Source organism: Scyliorhinus canicula, chromosome 17 (assembly GCF_902713615.1).
Source record: "Scyliorhinus canicula chromosome 17, sScyCan1.1, whole genome shotgun sequence".
NCBI classification, from domain to species: domain Eukaryota; kingdom Metazoa; phylum Chordata; class Chondrichthyes; order Carcharhiniformes; family Scyliorhinidae; genus Scyliorhinus; species Scyliorhinus canicula.
Window position 1 is genome coordinate 110447311 of NC_052162.1, and position 20351 is coordinate 110467661.

The window sequence follows — 20351 nt, forward strand, 5'->3', positions numbered from 1 at the left end:
CAAGCGAAAAGGTTTCCTCCTCATTCCCATTGACACCAGATTAGCTAGGGTTTCTTGATGCCATGTTAGATCAAATGCTGCCTTGATGTCAAGGGCAGTTACTCTCACCTCACCTCCTGCATTCATCTCTTTTTACCATGCTTGATCCAAGACGGTAATGAATTCAGGAGCTCAGTGACCCTGGCTGAACCCACACTGAGCGTCCGTGAGCTGGTTATTGATGAGGAAGTACCGCTTGATAGTACTATTGATGACTCCTTCTATCACTTTGCTGATGATGGAGAGAAGACTGATCAGGCGATAATTGATTGTATTAGATTCGTCATGTTTCTTGTGTACAAGACACACCTGGGCAATTATCCACATTGCTGGGTAGATGCCAGTGTTGTCGCTTTATTGGAACAGATTGGCGCGGGGTGCAGAGTGTTCTGGAGAACACGTCTTCAGTACATTTGCCTGAACATTCTTAGGGGCCATCGTCTTTACAGTGTCCTCTGTCTTCAGCCATCATGTGGAATGAATCGTATTGGCTGAAGACTGACGCCTGTGATGGTTGTGACCTCTGGAGGAGACCTCGGTGGATCATCCACTCAGTACTTCTTGCTGACCATTGTTACGGATGCCTCAGCATTGTCTTTTGCACATTTGTACTGGGTTCCTCCATCATTGAGAATCGGAATATTTGCAGAACCTCCTTCTGCAGTGAATTGTTTCATTGTCCACGACCACTCATGGTTGGATGTAGCGGGACTACAAAGCTTGTCTCTGAGGCGTTGGATGTGGAATCGCTTAGCTCTGTTGATGACTGGCTGCTTAATTACAAGCAATCGACCTTTCTTTGAGAGATGTGTTTGGTGTACAGCATCGTATGGTGCAGCAGCAACCACAAAAAACTAACAGGACCCAACACTATTTTGTTCAACTATTGGGTCGACAACTGGAAACTACAATAATTAGGATTATACTTTGCAGAATACAGTGCAGGTATAAGCAAAGCCACTCGTCTTGATCAATATCCTGAGAGTTTGTGCATGTTAGGACACATTGATATTGTAGAACCAGATCTGTGATGGGTTGTGACCAATGCCAAAGTGAAATAGTTCAATATTCACCAGTCCACTTCGGTAGAATGTCAGAGGCCGTTTTGCTAATTCACAAAAGAAGATGTGATTACGAAATGTTTTTTTGTTTTTTTTAAATAATTTTTAATGGAATTCTTTGAAAAATATATTTCAACAAAACAATAATAACAATAACAATAATAGTAATAAACATCCCCGGCACCCCTAACAACGCTTATAACAAACAGCCCCCCCCCCCCACCCCAACCCCAAGAAACAACAAAATAAATTAACAATAAACAAATTAACTTAAACATTGTCCCCCTAAACCCCTCCCCCCTCCCCCTCCCCCCCCCCCTCCGTGTTGCTGCTGCTGCTGACCTAGCACCTTACTGTTGAGCCAGAAAGTCGAGGAAAGGCTGCCACCTCCTAAAGAACCCTTGTACCGACCCCCCTCAGGGCGAATTTGACCCTCTCCAGCTGAATGAATCCCTCCATGTCATTAATCCAGGTCTCCACGCTCGGAGGTCTCGCATCTTTCCACTGCAGCAAGATCCTCCGCCAGGCTACTAGGGACGCAAAGGCCAAGACATTGGCCTCTTTCACCTCCTGCACTCCCGGCTCCACCCCAACCCCAAATATCACGAGTCCCCAGCCTGGCTTGACCCTGGATCCCACCACCCTCGACACCGTCCTCGCCACCCCCTTCCAGAACTCCCCCAGTGCCGGGCATGCCCAGAACATATGGGCATGGTTCGTTGGACTACCCGAACACCTGAAGCACCTGTCTTCGCCCCCAAAGAACCTATTCATCCTAGATCCGGACATGTAGGCCCGATGCAGCACCTTGAACTGGATGAGACTAAGCCTAGCACATTAAGAGGGGGAGTTCACCTTCTCCAGGGGGTCCGCCCTTGACCCCTCCTCAATCTGCTCCCAAAGGTCCACCTCCCACTTAGCCACCAGCTCCTCTACCGACGACTCCCCCAACTTCTGCATTACCTGGTAGATGTCAGACACCTTCCCATCCCCGACCCACAGCCCCGAAAGCATCCTATCCCTTACCCCCCGCGGGGGCAGCAAAGGGAACCACTCCACCTGTCACCTAGCAAACGCCTTGACCTGAAGGTACCTGACCATTTTCCTCGGGGAGAGCTCAAACTTCTCTTCCAGTTCACCAAGGCTCGCGAACCTCCCGTTAATAAACAGGTCTCCCACCTTCCAAATGCCCGCCCTGTGCCACCCCAGGAACCCGCCATCCATGTTCCCTGGGACAGACCGGTGGTTCCCCCGCAGCAGGGCCTCCACCGAGCCCCCCATTTCCCCCCTGTGTCGCCTCCACTGCCCTCAAATTTTGAGGGTGGCCGCCACCACTGGGCTCGTGGAGGGAGCGGCAACGGAGCCGTTACCAGTGCCTTCAGGCTCGTGCCTCCACAGGACGTCATCTCCATCCGTTTCCATGCTGCCCCCTCCCCATCCATAACCCACTTACGTACCATTGAGACGTTAACCGCCCAATAGTACCTAGAGAAGTTGGGCAGCGCCAGCCCCACTCTATCTCTGCCCCACTCCAAAAAGACCCTCCTTACCCTCAGGTACCTAAAACTCCTCACTGCCCTCTTTAGCGGGAGCCTACCAATCCCCTCCTCTTGATCTCCCGTGTGTACGACAAACAGCTCGCTCTTGCCCAGGTTCAATTTATATCCCCAGAAACGCCCGAACTCAGCAAGAATCTCCATCACCTCCGGCATTCCCCCCACCGGGTCTGCTACATACAACAGCAAGTCGTCCGCATGCAGCCACACTCGGTGCTCCTCCCCACCTCGCACCAAACTCCTCCACCTCCTCGACTCCCTGAGCGCCATGGCAAGAGGCTCAATTGCCAGCGCAAAAAGCAAGGGGGACAGGGGGCACACCTGCCTTGTCCCACGGTGGAGCCTGAAGTACTCGGACCTCCTCCCATTTGTCGCTACACTCGCCATCGGGGCCTCGTACAGCAACCTCACCCATTTAATAAACCCCACCCCAAACCCGAACCTCTCCAACACCTCCCACAAGTACCCCCACTCAACCCTGTCAAAGGCCTTCTCTGCATCCAGTGCCACCACAATCTCCGCCTCTCCTTCTGCTGCCGGCATTGATTACGAAATGTTTTTAATATCAACAGAATTCCCCAGTGTACTTCAGTGGTACTCATATTTTTTTTTGCTGAATGCATCATAAAGAGATAGATTCCATAAAAGGAACAAAATGTGCATCAGAGAAGAACATTGGAAAATGGAGCATTCAATTAAAAAAATAAAGAAAGCAATACAATGAATTCGGACATTAGAGAATTGAAAGGAAAAACAGAAATATGGTCGTGTATTTTGTGACAAATTGTGAAAGCAGAGGTGTCGACCGGAGGCCTGCAGCCACTAATTTTTGCAATTCAGCATTTTGCATTTTATTTCTGCATTGATTTTCAATTAATCCTAGATTGCATGTTTAAAGTATTAGGGTTTTTTTCCTCACTTGGTGCACATTCATGTTGTGATTGTGTTTTAACTAACCAATCGATCATAAACAGTAGTGGCCTGTGTTCCTAGATATTGTTTGCTTTCCATTCTGGTCAAAAAAGCTTACTAAATGTTTTTTTCTCAACTTTTCATACGAATAAACTAAAATAAGCTGTCTTTTGTGTTGCAGTATTGTTCTACTACATTCCGTCAGCCTTAGATAAAAATGAGGACTGAGTAGGGGTTCTATGGATTCGATTCTTGTTTGGTGTGACCACATGAATAACATAGAGACATTAGAATTAGTAGCCGAAGTAGGCATTTCAGCCCTTCGAGTGTCTTCCCCAATGAATCAGATCGCGCCTGACCTGTTCCTGGTCTCAACTCAGCTTCTAAAGCATCTGAAACTTAGGTTTAAGTACTGGAAGTAACTCCAGATTGACAGTACATGAGAAGACGCTATCAACAGCTGCCTAAAAAAAACTTGGATATTACGAAGTCTGCATGGTCCTGTGACAAGAACTGATAAGAGGTGAGATTGATTTCGGGAAATATTGCACCAGGCTTCGAAAGGTTGTAATTCAGCCACAAATGCAGACTAAATGACCATTACTTCGGGGACTCCGTCCTGCAGCCAGAGAGGATTAGTTGCCACGGAAAATAAGATGAATGGCCAGGAACCGCCTGACTGACTGTACCGTCCATCCGTTGGTGATATTCAATGACTTTGTAATACATGTACCAAAGCGACGCTAACATGTGTACAAATCTTGCGACCTCATAGAGAAGAGATCAAATTTGAATTTGTGTTTATGTTTAAATAAATATCTGTCTACCTTATTGTCGTCAGAGATGTGAACAGTGTGTTCTCATTTGAATATACCTCGCTTCAATTTTAATTATTTCTCTTTGTGTTAATTGTGGACAGTGGCTGTCGTATTATTATTAAAGCAAAACATTTAGTCTAAGGAGCATCTATTGACCAGTATGGAAAACAAACAAAGGCGAGGGAAATATCACTTTCCTGCACTTTGACCTAAAAAGCAATTTGAAGAAGGAATGTAATGGCCTAAGATTCATCGTTTAACCCTTTGTCCTGTCTTGGATAGATTTGTGCTCCCTTCATCAGTGTTCACTCCGAGTTATGGGATTTGCTAATATACGGCTATCTTCTTCACGCCCACCCTGTAAAGGCTTTTAATAATTCTCTATAATTCGATCAAGTCACTCCTCACTTTTCTGAACTACAGTGCAAACAAATCCAGTCTATCCACTTTATTTGAAAAGCGGCAGTTAAGAACAGACAGCAGAATTAACTCATCATCCTTGGAAGGAGACCCATCCACAGCTTTGTGGTTTGACTCAGCTCTGAATGTACAACACACTGACATTTCTAATCACCAATATTACATGTATAAATAGAGAACATTAATTCAGTGCGAGTAGCACTACAGTCGGAGATTATGAATAAATTAAGACAGACATGAAGGGAAATTGTGCCTCCTGCTTTTGCTAAATTTCCAAATTCCTATATTGAACAGGTAGAGCGATTTTCAGACAGGAATTATATAAAGATTTCACTCTTCATAATCTTTCTTTTTCAATCAGCCGCAATTGCTTCCAGAAAGAGGAGGATTTGGTAGTTTATGTGGGTAAAAGTGAACTCCAGAACTGTCACTGAACAACTGAATTAATTCGTCGAAATCGAACATCATTTTTTTCTGGAATGGATTTAGCAATTTAAAATCTCATCTGATCATATTGATTCCCTGTTTGTATAGCAACGCGGTTGGTACTGCAAATTACGACAGCTGCCTGGGCCTGGATCATCATCGGAGATAGTGCCCACAAGCACAGTTATTTGTGGTTTATATTCAGCTCTGGTTTATACATGTTTTTGCAATTTCCTGACCCAAAAAACATACTCTTACCATCACAGAGACATGGTTGAGGGAAGGGAAGGGCTCGCAGCTCAACATTCGACTGTCTAAGATCTTCTAGCAGGACAGGGAAGGATGCAATTGAGGACATGGAGTCGCATTATCAATTCAGCAGTAAATTAGGACGATATCTTGGAAAAGAGGCTTCTAACAGGTACAAAGGAACGAATTTACAGAGGTCCTAGTGGAGTACAGAAAGGGGTGGAGAAGCTCCAAAGATAATTGCGAAAGCAAAAAGGGAAGATGAAAAAGCACTGTCGGGTAAAAATATCAAGCAATTCTATAAGCATTTCAAGGGGAGGAGAATTACCAGGGAAGAGTGGTCCAAAGGGGTAATCGGTACATCGAGGTGGACGGCACTGGTAGGGTTTCAAACGAGTACTTTCCGTCCGTCTTCACTTTGGAGAAGAAGGATGCCGGTGCAGAATTCAGAAAAGGGGGTGAGAGGTTCTTAAACAGTTTAACATAGGGAGTGAGGATGTACGGTGGTTTTGGCCGGCTTAAAAGTGGACAAATCCCGTGGTCCAGATGAGTTCTATCCCAGGCTTCTGTGGGAGGGAAGGGAGGAAATTACAGGGGCTCTGACTCAATTCGATTTCTTCGCTGACCACAATGATACCAGAGGCATGGAGGGTGGCAAATGTTCAACTTTTAAAGAAGTGTAGTGAAGATAAGCCAGGTATTTAGAGACCAGTGAGTCTCACATCGGCGGTAGGGAAAAAATTGGGTAAAGTTCTGAAGGGCAATATCAATCTCCACTTTGACTGGCTAATTTGATCACTGACATTCATCATGGCTTTGTCAGTGGGAGGTCATGCCTGACAAATTTGATTGGATTTTTTTGAGGAGATGAGCAGGTGTGAGATGCGGGCAGTGTAGTTAATGTCACTTAAATGGGTTTCAGCAAAGACTTTTGAAAAGCTCCCACATGTGAGACAGATAAAAAGGGAAAACACACATAGGATCCGTGGTAACGTGGCAAGTTGGATCCAAAATTGGCTGAGTTATTGGAGACAGAGGGTGGTGGTAAAAGGTTGTGTGTGTGACTTGAGGCCGATATATAGTGGCGTAACATTGGTTTCAGTATTGCGTCCCTTATTGATTGTCATATATGCAAATGATATAAAAGGAAATATAGGGCAATTATATGTACTTGTGCAGCAGACACGACGATTGGCTGCGTGGTTGACAGTGAAGAAGGATGTCTTACGTTACAGGAGGATGTAAGTAGTTTGGTCAGATGGCAGATCAGTGGCAGAAGAAATTTAACCCTGAAAAGTTTAAGATTATGCACTTTGGCAGGGATAACACAACAAGGAAGTATTCAATGAATGACAGAACACTTGGAAGCTCAGAGGAACAGTGCTTTCCCACAGACCCCTGAAGGTAGAGGAACAGGTTATTAGGTCATTTAAGAGGTCGTATGAGACACTGGCCTTTATCAATCGTGGCATATCTGAAAGAGCGTGGAGGTTATGCTGGAGTTGTACATAGAACATAGAACATTACAGTGCAGTACAGGCCCTTCGGCCCTCGATGTTGCGCCGACCTGTGAAACCACTCTAAAGCCCATCTACACTATTCCCTATCGTCCATATGCCTATCCAATGACCATTTGAATGCGTTTAGTGTTGGCGAGTCCACTACTGTTGCAGGCAGGGCATTCCAAGCCCTTACTACTCTCTGAGTAAAGAAACTACCTCTGACATGTGTCCTATATCTATCTCCACTCAATTTAAAGCTATGTCCCCTCGTACTAGACATCACCATTCGAGGAACAAGGCTCTCACTGTCCACCCTATCTAATCCTCTGATCATCTTGTATGTCTCAATTAAGTCATCTCTTAACCTTCTCTCTAATGACAACAGCCTCAAGCGCCTCAGCCTTTTTTCCTCATAAGATCTTCCCTCCATACCAGGCAACATACTGGTAAATCTCCTTTGCACCTTTTCCAATGCTTCCGCATATTTCCTATAATAAATACAGGGCTTTTGTTAGGCGCAGTTGGAATACTGTGTTCATTGCTGGTCAACACTCAAAAGCAAGGATGTAATTGAACTAGAGAGGGTACAAAGGAGATTCCCCAGGATGTTGCCTGGTATGGAAAACTTTAGCTATGAAGAGACACTGGATAAACTTGTATTGTCTTCTTTGGTGCAGATAAGTCAATTGAGGTGTATAATATTATAAGCGGCGTGGACAGGGTGGTCATAAAGCAGCTGCTTCCCTTAGTTGAAGGGTCAATACAACTTGCATATTTTAAGGTGAAAGGCAGGGGGTACAGAGGGGATTTGGGGGGGAAAAATCATCCATAGTTTAGTGGTAATCTGGAATCCACTGCCTGGGAGGACAGTTTCGACAATCTTTAAAAGGTACTTGGATGAGCACTTGAAATGTCACAACATTAAAGGCTGTGGGCCAAGGGCTGGAAAGTGGGACTAGTACAGATTGGAACAGTTTTTTATGTCGGTGCAGACTTGATGGATCGTACTGTCTTTTCAGTATGATTGCATAGTATTGGCTGTGGCTTTGGAATGTGTTGCCGAAGGGGTCTTGGTGAATTTCTACAGTGCATCTTGCAGATGGTAGATTGAGTGATTGCGTGTGTCTCGTATGGTGTTGAGCTTCTTGAGTGTTGTTGAAGCTGCACTCATTCAGACAAGTGGTGAATATTCCGTCATATCCCTGACTTGTGTCATATCCGTGACGGACAGGCTTTAAGGAAGCAGGAACTGTGCTACTTGACTCACGCTTCCGAACCTCTGACCCACCTTTCTAGCCATAGTTTTGGATAGCCAATGTTGGAAGGAAGGTAATTGATGAATTTACCGAAGATGGTTGTGCCGAAAACATTACTCTGATGAACTCCTTCAATGCTGTCCGCGGACTGAGCTGACTCCTCCAACAACCACAACCATTTTCCATCATGCAATGTAAGACGTCAACCATCTTGGAAAGTTTTCCCGCAGATTCGCATGAACTCTAGTTCAGCAGGTTCCTTGATGCTTCCTTGATTTAAAGGACAGTCACTTTTAACTCGCTGCTGAAGTTCGTCACGAATGTCTTTAGAACCATGAGTTGAATGTGGGAACATATTTTAGATCTAATCCGTGGTCTCCATTGAGTATTTTTCATGATGTCCCGATTCAGCAGAGGAATGGCCCTGTATGTTGCCTATCTCGCATGCCTTCAAAAAATGCCTGTGAGTGTGTATATGTGTGCGGCTGTATCTGTGTGATATGTGTGTGTATATGTGTGAAAACCCTGGTGTCATGTCTCGCAGCCCTTGAAAATCAATTGCTAATCGTTGATAACTTGCAGCACACAATTCACGATAAAACTTCCTCATAGCAATACAGCAGTCGCTGTATGTGTTTTTAATTGCTAAGATTAAGCGCATGCAGATTGCAGATGTCAACCGTAACATTTATACATTGCAATTTTGTGTTTGCTTTTAATCTCCGTCAACCCAGCTCAAGCGTTCCCGCTTGAGAAGAAAGCTGATCAGATGCATCAGTTTTGATCACAGATATTGGTTATTTTACACGGGGAGTCCCCAGTTCAGAAAAAGACAGAAATCTTACGCCTTCAGGAAATCGAGCCATGATCACCCTACTCAAACCCACGTATCCACCCTATACCCGTAACCCAACATGCTAACCACCATGCTACCCTGCTGCCCCAGATGTTTGTCATAAATCCGCCTTATCTAAAAATAACATGCAGAGTATTTAGTTCATATGAATTCGGATGCTTGACAGGCATTAACTATTTTTTAATATGTCTTTGACATTTCGTACAATTCATTCAGGATTCAACTTAATGAGAGCGACGTTCGTAATGCGCTGCAGAGCGGTCAGTTGGTCAAATGCAAATTACTGACCAAGACCAGGCCAGCACGGTAGCATTGTGGATAGCACAATTGCTTCACAGCTCCAAGGTCCCAGGTTCGATTCCCGACTAGGGTCACTGTCTGTGCGGAGTCTGCACATCCTCCCCGTGTGTGCGTGGGTTTTCCCGGGTGCTCCGGTTTCCTCCCACAGTCCAAAGATGTGCAGGTTAGGTGGATTGGCCGTGATAAATTGCCCTTAGTGTCCAAATTGCTCTTAGTGTTGGGTGGGGTTACTGGGTTATGGGGATAGGGTGGAGGTGTTGACTTTGGGTAGGGTGCTCTTTCCAAGAGCCAGTGCAGACTCGATGGGCCGAATTGCCTCCTTCTGCACTGTAAATTCTATGATTCTATGATATTCGGCCAGTGACAGCCATCTGCACATTTTAGCATATTGTGAACCACAGCCGAATAATACAAACTATCTTGGTGCTAAGCATAGAAAATTATGTTCACAGCTGTGCTGTGTGTTATGTTCCGTGCTTTGAAAGTTTCAAGAAGGTTTTCCCTTAATTTCATTTCAATAGTCATTTGACTGATTCACTCTGACTGAATTGTGACTCATCGTTTTATTTGATTTAGTTCTAAATATACCAGTTTACTCCTCCGTTTATCATGAAGAAATAGCAGGAATCAGATGTTTAACACTGAAGTGCACTAATCGCTTTCCCAAATTATTTGACCTCAATGGCCACTAGCTTGAGAGCAGATTCTGGCTGGGACATTGAGTGATATGCTGAAATATCAGGATCTGTGTTCTGTTCCCACCATATAGGTCATGCAATGAAATGTATCATTCTTACGTGGTTTAAAGTTGAATTTTTTAAACAAGTATGGCTGGAATATAAAGCAGCTTCTTCATATCAACAATTGACTATGGATACGGACTACTGGAAAGGTCATGGGCCTCGTCAACATCTCGGCAATGTTCCTGAGAGCTCTACTCCAGAACTAACCACAACCCAAACACGCTGCTCCATGACAGCTATAAGCCTGCTAACAATGTTGAAAATCCCAGATGCTTCCTGTTTACCACATTAGCCAAATCTAGATCATCACAAAGTGATGAGGTAAATATCTGACCGCGCAACCAAAATTCTCTTCCATAGCAACAGCCTTATCGACGTTCCTTTGTAGGTTTTGTCAGCTCTACCCGCGCCAAACCTCATTACAACCTTGGCAAGAATACACACAAAAGAGCTTAATTCTGTGATGATGAGAGATAATTATCCCGAACATCAAGGCGTATTTCACCGAATGTACCATCAAGGAGCCCTAACGGCATTGACATTAATAAGAATGAGGGGAAAAGTTCTCGCATCGTTTCAGAACTCGACAAATTAAGTCGATTGTGGTTTTTGGATGCCAGTAATCCCAGCTCCAATAACTTATTTAAGGAGTTTAATAAAGTAGTGTGCGAGACCCAACCATCGCCAGCGCATTATCATTGACCTTCCCTCATCCAGCTGTTCAGGAATGAAGATATTCACTGATGGTTGCGAAGTTTTCGGAACACGTCCGATTGCTCGGAGACGGATTTCTGGGCGTACCCCGCTTCCGTGTCACGGTGAATGTCCTCAACAGTTATTGGCTGGTATCTAGTCAGCAGTTACTTGTTAAATATCATTAGTCTTGAAGTATATTCTATTTTATTGACAATTAATTTGCTTAATTGTGTTAAAAATCAAAATCGCATTTCACCAAGTGTGAATAGGAAAATAAGAGCAGTACATGTAAAACAAATTTTACATTTAAATAGTGAGTTTGTGCACCTCATTATGTCTCAAAGGTCTTCCCCAGGCATTTCCAACGCCCATCGTCACTGTAGTATAAACGGTACATTTATAGATATTAGTAAAGTCTTGACATTTGAATTTAGAGATAACATGGGATTTATTTTGTTGTTACATTGCTCGATTTCTATGACTGGAGCAGAATTCTTCAGTGCAGTGCCACTTGGCCAAAATATAATGATTCCCACGAGCAGCACCAATTCCGGTGCGCTTTTCACAAGCTCCTGGTCTGTTCCCATGTGAAAACTGATAGTTTAGAGTAGCTATACAAAAGCTTTTAGCGCCCATGGGAATATTCTGCAGAAATATTCCGTTCCGATGACTTGCTACTGATATTGATGACTCGGGAAACGTTAGTTTGCAGTTAGAACCACCTATTCGGAAGGCAAATTGAACGTTGTCGTTTTGTTGCGAAGGAAATGGAATGCAAAAGGAGGCATGTTTTGTTATAACCGTAGAAAAAACTTTGATGAGGCCAGACCTATGGTATAATGTTTAGATTCGGGATTTGTATTGAACAAAAGTTTAATTGCATCACAAAAAGTTTTTAAAAGATTCACTCGACAGATCTGTGGGAATGGGGGGGGGGCGGGGGGGTTGATTATTTATCGAGGAAGGTTTTCACAGCCCGGGGCTTTACTTTCTGGCGTTTAGAAGACTGAGAGGTGAACTAATCGAAACACCGAAGATCCTGAGCGGACTTTATAGACTGGAAGATACGTAGATCGTTCACCATACGGGTTAAACAAGAATTAGCGCGTGGCGGGCGGGCGTGTAATGTGGTGGTGGCGGTGAGAGGCGGGGTGGGGGGGGGGGGGGGGGGGGGGGGGGTGCGGTCGGGTTGTGCATACTTAAAGTAAAAGGAGAATTTTTTTTTACCTCTTATACTATGGTGAACCTTTGGAATACTCTTCAACCGGGAACGTTGGAAGCAGGGTTAATGGATATTTTTAAGACAGGTGCAACTAGAATCAAGACTAACGAGGGAGTCAAATGATCTCGGCGGCAGGCGAAAATGTGGAGTTCAAACCATAACCAGATCAGACATAATCTTATTGCACGGCGGAACAGGGGCGGAAGCATTGTCCAGCCCAACTACCAATTCGAATGGTCGTATCGAAAGAGCGCTGTTAAAATTGTTCAGTATTCGGACTGCTGTTTTTCTTGATTTACTCATAAGTAAACTGCCGTGGATACTGGTATTCTGAAATAATTTAATTTTAAGTACAGAATTCTAAAAAATATAGCAGGTTGGGCAGTATCTGTGGAGGTTGTACATTTTAGATTTAGATTAGGATTTATTTTCACGTGTACCGAGGTACAGTGAAAAGTATTTTTCTGCGTCGAGTCCAGGCAGGTTGCTTCATACAGGAATACTTAGAACATACTATAAATACACAATGTAAATACATAAAGATAGACATTGGGTGCAGCATACGGAAAATAGTGCTTCAACTGCAGACAAGATGCTCAGAAAGACCGGTTCAGGCCATAAGAGGGCCATTCATGAGTCTGGTAACCACGCGGAATTATAGCTGCCTGTGAATCTATTAGTGCGTGTTCTGCAACCTTTGCATTTTCTGCCCGATGGAAGAGTTTGGAAGAGTGGATAACCCAAGTGGGAGGCGTCTTTTATTATGATGCCCGCTTTCCCAAGGCAGCGTGAGGTGTAGATGGAGTCAATGGATGAGAGACGGGTTCGTGTGATGGATGGCCTGTGTTCACGACTCTCTGTAGTTTCTTACGGTCTTAGGCCGAGCAGTTGCCATACCAGGCAATGAGGAAGTCAGAAAGGATGTTTTCTATGGTGCATCTATAGAAATCGGTCAGGGTCATTACCGGCATGCCGAAGTAAAGGTACTGTTGTGCTTTCTTCTTCGTAGGGTCGATGGGGTTGTACCAGGACAGATTGTTGGTGATGTTTACACCTAGAAATTTGAAGCTATCAACCAACTCCATCTCTTGCACCGTGGATGCTGACAGGGTTGTGCGACACTTCGCATCCTGAAGTCGATAATCAGATCCTTAGTTTTGCTGATCTTGAGGGAAAGCTTGTTGTCATTGCACCTAGGGTTTGGAGTTCGTGTACGAGCTTGGCTAGAAATATTGTGTTGAAGGTGGATCTGTAGTCAATGGACAGTAGTCTGACGTAGGTTTCCTTGTTGTTGAGAGGCTCCATTGATGAGTGTAGGGCCAGGGAGATAGCATCTGCTGTGGACCGGTGGTGGTGGCGTGCAAATTGCAATGAATCACATTCTTGCTCTCTGCGTGGCTTTACTTCGTGGGCTCCGGTTTCCTCTAACAGGCCAAAGATGGGCAGGTTACGTTAATTTACCCCTTAGTTCCCAAAGATGTGCAGGTTTGGAGGGGTTCCGGGATGGGGCCGGAGAGTGGGCCTAGGTAGGGTGTTCTTTGAGAGGGCCAGTGCAAACAGAATGAACCGAATGGCCTCGTTTTTCCCTCTAGGATTTATATGGATCTTCTATGGATCTTACAATAACCATGTTAATTTCTGTTGTGCAAAGCTTTCAAACCGCAATCTGCACACTCTTGGGTGGGGCTGGTTTCTGCGAAGAGTACAGAGCCTGATGGAGTCTTTGCAATCGGTTTTCTTTAATTCTTGACTTTTATATTTTGTACCAGCTCTGACAAAACCGGGAGTTTCATTGGACTAATTTAGTCATAACAAGCGTTGAGAACCTGTGAACCTGAGTCCAGCGATCATTCTGAAATTCCACTGTGTCAAAGCCAAAACGTTGTACAATTTCATGAAGGAATTAGATATAGCTCCTGGGACGACACGGGTCAAAGTATATGGGGGGAAGGCGGGATCAGGACATGAACTTCATCACCCGCCATGATCATCATGAATGGCGGAGACGTTTTGAAGGGCTGAATGGTCTACTCCTGCTTTTACTTTCTATGTATGTTTCCAAGTGTGCCTCCATTTCATCATGTTCAAATTTCTTCAGAACTCCATTCATGCGAATACACACAACTGATATACGCACTGAACCCAACCGAATCTTGTGTGATGCTTCTTTTTTTATATGAATTTAGAGTATCCAATTCATTTTTTCCAATTAAAGGGCAATTTAGCATGTCCAATCCACCTACCTTGCACATCTTTGTGTTGTGGGGGTGGAACCCACGCAAACACAGGGTGAATGTGCAAACTGCACACGGACAGTGACCCAGAGCCGGGATTGAACCTGGACATTGGCGTCGTGAGATTGCAGTGCTAAACACTGCGCCACCGTGCTGCCCCTGTGTGATGCCTCTGCCCCTACACCGTATCACAGTGGTTGGCACTGCTACTTCACATTTCCAGGGACCCAGGTTCAATTCTGGCTTTGGGTCACTGCCTATGCGGACTCTGCACTTTCTTCTGTGTCTGAGTAGGTTTCCACCGAGTGCTCCAGTTTCCTGCCACTGCCCAAAGATGTGCAGCTTAAGTGGACTGACAATGGTTAATTGCCCCTTAGTTTCCAAGAGTTAGGTTGCATTATTGGGTTAGGTGGATTCAGTGGAAACCCGGGCTTAAGTATGGTGCTCCTTCTAAGGACCGGTGTAGACTCGATGTTTCGAATGGCCTCCTTCTGCGCTGTAAATTCTATGATTCTATTAAATCCGCTGAATGCATCGATCTCTCTGTCTACCCTATTTTTCTTTATTTTAATTCAGTTTGCTCGGTTCTCAGGATGCCTGCTCTTTATAATATCTACGTCCTGTCAGCTGATGCATGTCCAAGGTTTGCCTATTGCCCATGGACATTGCATCGTTTTGTTTGCTTATCGACTGTCCAAAGCAGAATCGAAGCGGCAAGCTTCCATTAGTACGAGTCGTGTGAACCGCTCCATGGTTAACGTAGGATGGTCGCTTCATTTGCCTCGATTAAATTAATTCGTTGTTGCTTAAGTACGTGTTTGACAGGCGCATTTTTTCCAATCATTGTGTCAATGTGTCAATAAATTATTCATGTAGGGGAATGTACATATCCAATCAATCCAGGTGCAAAGAAGCCCGCCCCATCACTGTCACCACAGAGTGTGCTCTCAATGTATCTACTGATCTGTTCCATGTAGATAGGTGTAGATTTCCACTGCGTGACAGAAAGTTCAAATGTGTGCTATACTCATTGCCGTTGATCTCTCAGTGCAGCCTATGTAAACGAAGTCAGTCTCTCGGGATTTATAACGTCGGTGCTCCGATACATACGGCTGGACAGCATTGCTATCCGGTAAGGACTATCCTTTAAAAGCTGTCCGTTAGAGAAGAAACAATCGATGTTTTCATTATTTCAGTCCTCTTATCCTTGTTACCAAGTAAGTGCTGTTTGATCGAGAGTTTTAAATTTAGTTGTTAAAATGTGCGGCTGTGTCTACATTGTAGACATTTCTTTGCGGCTGAACTCCTGTATTGGTTAATTTGCAGGATGTATTAAATATACATTTTCCTTCATTCAGATGTGTTCAGTGTAAGAGTGGACCAAACACCAATACAGCAAGAAAGGAAGCAGGTGAATCGCTGACCATCGACTAGGCCTAAAATAAAATAGCTAATCGTTGTACAACACCTACTGGTATAGTAAAACAAATGGAGTCAACAAACTGAGAGAACATATCGAAAGGCGGACGCTATGTAGATCGGTCAACAAAGGAGCAAAGTCATTTCCTCTGCGAATCAGCGATTTGAGAGTTGAAGACAGTAGCACCTATTACTGTAGACTCACAGCTGCCACAATAATGGATACCAGACTCTCGTAATTTAGAGGCATATCCCAACACCTCTGTAATCACCCGGCGCTTGTTCGGGTCCGGGTAGGGAGAATTCGGAATGTCCAAATTAGCTAACAGCACGTCTTTTGGGACTTGTGGGAGGAAACCAGAGCACCCGGAAGAAACCCAGACAGAGACAGGGAGAATGTGCAGACTCCACACAGACAGTGAGCCAAGGGGAAATTGAACCTGGGACACTGGGCGTTGTGAAGCAACTGTGCTAACCACCGTGCTACTGTGCCTCCCCATTGCTCAGATATTTATATTTAGAATCTCGAAAGCTCGGCAGTTAGTCTAGTCGGGTATCCGACGAAAAGAATCTGAACTCTAGTTCTATGAACTTCAGCAGACTCAATCCGCCGTTGGTAACAACCGACTAGAGATTTGGGCAGGACCGCTTCACGTGGAGCCCGTTCTGCGCCAATGGTGTTGACAGATATCAGTGCAAATGAGCAGGAAACCATTTTAATTCAGAATAAAATTTCCAGTTCAGAGGCATGTACATGCCAGCGAATCGAATGTTTCAGGTTGCGTGGAGCAGCACAGGATTTAAGTGTTAATACGGCGGTTTATTTAAAAGTGCGAATGAAGTAAGTCGTCACTCCATTATATATTTTATCGAGAAAGAGCCTCTTTGTTTCGAATTGTTGGTCTTAATCGCATCGACCATATGGGCAGTGAGCACTTCAAAGGGATGGCAATGCCGAAGCTGATGTGTAGATAAAGGTTTTGGTGTACCTGGGTAGGTATATTTTTGGTGCATGTATTTTGAAGGATATTCAAATACTTGGGTAGGGAATGGAACGCCAGGGATGTTTTTTCCCCTTTTAATGACAGTACCACAGTCACTACTCACTCCACCGAAGCTAACAGCAAAGTTCAGAGGTAGGACGTTCACAGACTAGTGTGGAAATGTCGAAAGCACCGTCAGTGTTTCCGTGCAGTGCATTTGGAACTGACAAACCCGTCCCTCTCGAAACGTGTTACCTTGGCGAAACAAATTCCCCCAAAAAATGTACTTGGTAACTGAGGTGAAACTGGGTTGTTTAAACTGGTGCTAAAATCCCGATTGGCCTTGGAAGATATTTTTACTTTTGAGAAATGTCAGATTCTCCACAGTGCTATATTATGCTTCTGGTTTATTGAAAATGTATCTGTTTAGTTGAATATTTCACACTTGAAACAAAACTGGCGCGAAATAATTCCGGCACACCATAAATATTGCAAATCAGTTGTATGCATTGGAATTATTAAGTATGAAAATAATCTATTTATAATCAAGTTGCACGATGTACTGTCTCAAATGTTACCACGTGATTTTTTTGAACAGTCATGGCCTGAAAGTCTCTGCAGAAAGGAACTTATTTTCTTTGTTGCTGAACTTCTTTCAGGTGAACGGGAAATGCAGTTGCTTTTTAGACCATTAAACATTTTCGGTTTGGAAGAGTATATCATCCAGGTATCTCTCCGTAACAAGTGCTGAAATGTATTTGAATATGCTGAAGCAGATCTAATTTTTTATGTTGACCCGATTTTAAGGGAAGCTTCAATGTTTATTGCCAATCAAACGCCTCCTTAATTTCATACTCTGATTTCAATTGACTGAAAACACACTGTTTCTTCGTGCCCTTGTAGTTGAGGGAGCTCCCAAATATATCAACATTTATTTATCAAGTTAGAAAACAGTTCCTGGCGTCAGTAACAACGACCTCTTACTTTTTCTCTTCAACTAACCTTGTGACAATGCTTTCAGTGCTGATTGAGACAAGCAAGTAGAAGAAAACCGAACAATTTTATTTGCTTGGTCGATGAGAAGATACATATCGGAACGGATGGTTTTGATCTACCTTGTGAAGTGGGACAGAGATATCAGGATTTTAGAAACGGTGATGTTTTCTTGCTGAAGGAAGTAAAGTTGATAAATGCATTTCTGAGAGTCTCAGTTGTATGTGGGCTCAGTTGGCATTGCAGATATGTGATGTTACGCAAGCTGAAGCGCCAGGCATTATGATCGTAGGAAATGCGTTCAGACAATATGGACTTTGACATGGAAATCATGCAGAATAACCAAAACCTCCATCTTGAGCCTGAGGCAGTGGCCAGGATGGTGGAGAAGTTAATTGCCCGGGAGCAATTGGTCATTTGTGCGAGGCCAAATTGCAGTTTATATATACGAATGCTTTGATAGCCTGCCGCTGATACAGTCAGAACAAACACACATTCACTGACTACCACAGTACATAAATTTGTGTTCCCACCCTGAACTTCAGATTGATATTGTTATGTTTAACGAATCATTGGAAAATTATATGTTCTTATTTTCAAAATGATTTATTAACACAGTTTCAGAATTAGTGCTGTGCATGCTGGAGGTCAATTGAAAATCTCAATACCGGGATTGGCTATTTGGTGAAAGTTTAGATGGAGTTTAAAATTAGAATGCTCATGTCAGAAAATTGCAACTTAGTTATATTGATGGTAATGGAAAATTCAGCAATTAAAAAGAACCTGAGGATATAAAAGTATAAATGAAAAACAAGAGGAAACATTTCCCAATGGTATAAAAAAGATGCTCGATCTTATTGACCTAACACAGTGAGGAAGGAAGCAGAGTTGTATCCTGTTCTGGGAAATGAAACAGGAAAATAAGTGGCAAAATGAAGTTACCCATTAAAAGTGTTAGGTGTTTGCTACTGGGGAACAATCAAGGCAAGTGAATACACAATGAACGGTAGGACTAAAGGACCCTTGGTATGCATTTCCAAAATCCACGAAGGCTGCAGACTAGCTTGTTACGGTGGTGAAGATGGCATATGTTAGCGTAGAACATGCAGGTGGATTTGCTGATGCTGAAGATAGGGGTTGGGGATTCATCCCAGTGTAAAGTAGAAGATGGAGGTATTGCGCACTCTGACTCAACATCAGACATTTTCCAGCGAGTAGGATAGTAACGGTCAGAAAACAAGTGAATGCTCTAATTGGTTCCATTGGAGGAAAATGTAAGATGCGGTAAAATGGAGTGCTTCCCCAAAACAAAATAGAAAGAAATATATGAGTGTTTATTGGAAAAAGTGAAAAAAAATTAAAATTCGGCCAATAATCGATGGAGAAATTATGAATTACATTTTAATTATATGAATAGAGTCACGCATTCCTTTAAAGAAGGCAGACCGAGATATGTTAAACAAAGTAAGGAGAAGGCCAAGGCAAGAAGACTGGAGGATAAGATTTATGTTGGCGCGCTCCCTGGCGTGAGCTGGGAGGATATGTCGAAAGCAGTACACTTCCAGTCCATGATGCTCCACCCACAATAACCACTAACAATTAGCACAAGTAATATCCGCCACCAGATGGCGCGTAATGGGTATTTTTAGCAGTGCTGCCCTGAACAGAATTCGCCATCTGGGTAATACGACATCTACAGGTGGTTTGCAAGACGATTATGAAAGCAAATTATCAGTGAACCACACATATTATGACAAATATTATGACAAATGGCTAAAGCTTAGAACAAAAAGGCTCTTTATAAAGGAATGTTCCAAAGGAGTAATTGAAAGTAGATAAGCGGGAACGGTTCGTCAGAGAAATCCAGATTAGAAGGCAAGCGTATGTCTGGCCAACAAATGAAGCAAGTACAATCGGAGAAACGCCAGAGTTAAATGAGCCAATATTTGGCATAATGGTGTGCTACTGAAGGAGATAGCAGGGCTGGAGATCGGCATCCATGAGAGATTTGCAGGCAGGGTTGGGATTTTATAAGCTATGCGTTGTTTCACCGAGGCACAATGTAGAAGTCCATGTACAACGGTGGTGGGTGAACAGTATTTGCCATGGTTAATGAATATCGCACAGGCATTTGGACCGCCTAATGCTAGGTTGTGGAAGGTCATGGAATATTTAGCTTTAATTCAAGGAATGTAATGATAAAGCTTTCAGGGCGACCTGCTGAAGCAGGGGCGACCTCGTGAAATGTTGGGGATGTAAAAACAGATTGCCGGAGTGACGGTCAGAATGTATGGTCAGAAGAACATTTCAGTTTCAATAATAGAACCAACGTTACGGGAAATCGAGTTAAGCCTCAAAATGTCCCAATGGAGAGCGGAATTTTGTTAATAACCTTGTTTCAAGACAGCGGCTTTTGCATCCTTAATACAGGGTTACATGAAATTTCTGATCATCCGTATCTGCTGCTGGACAAACAGACTGACAATTTTGAGGCAATAGAGGAGCGAAGGATGGTGGACCTGAGGTAAATGCTGGTTCAGGAGAAATTTCGGAGAGAAAATTGGATACTTGTTCAATTTGTGAACATCACAACATGCTGCCACATCGAGATGTGGATTTCTTTTTGCACACATCGTTGATACAACTTTATTCAGATATTACCATGA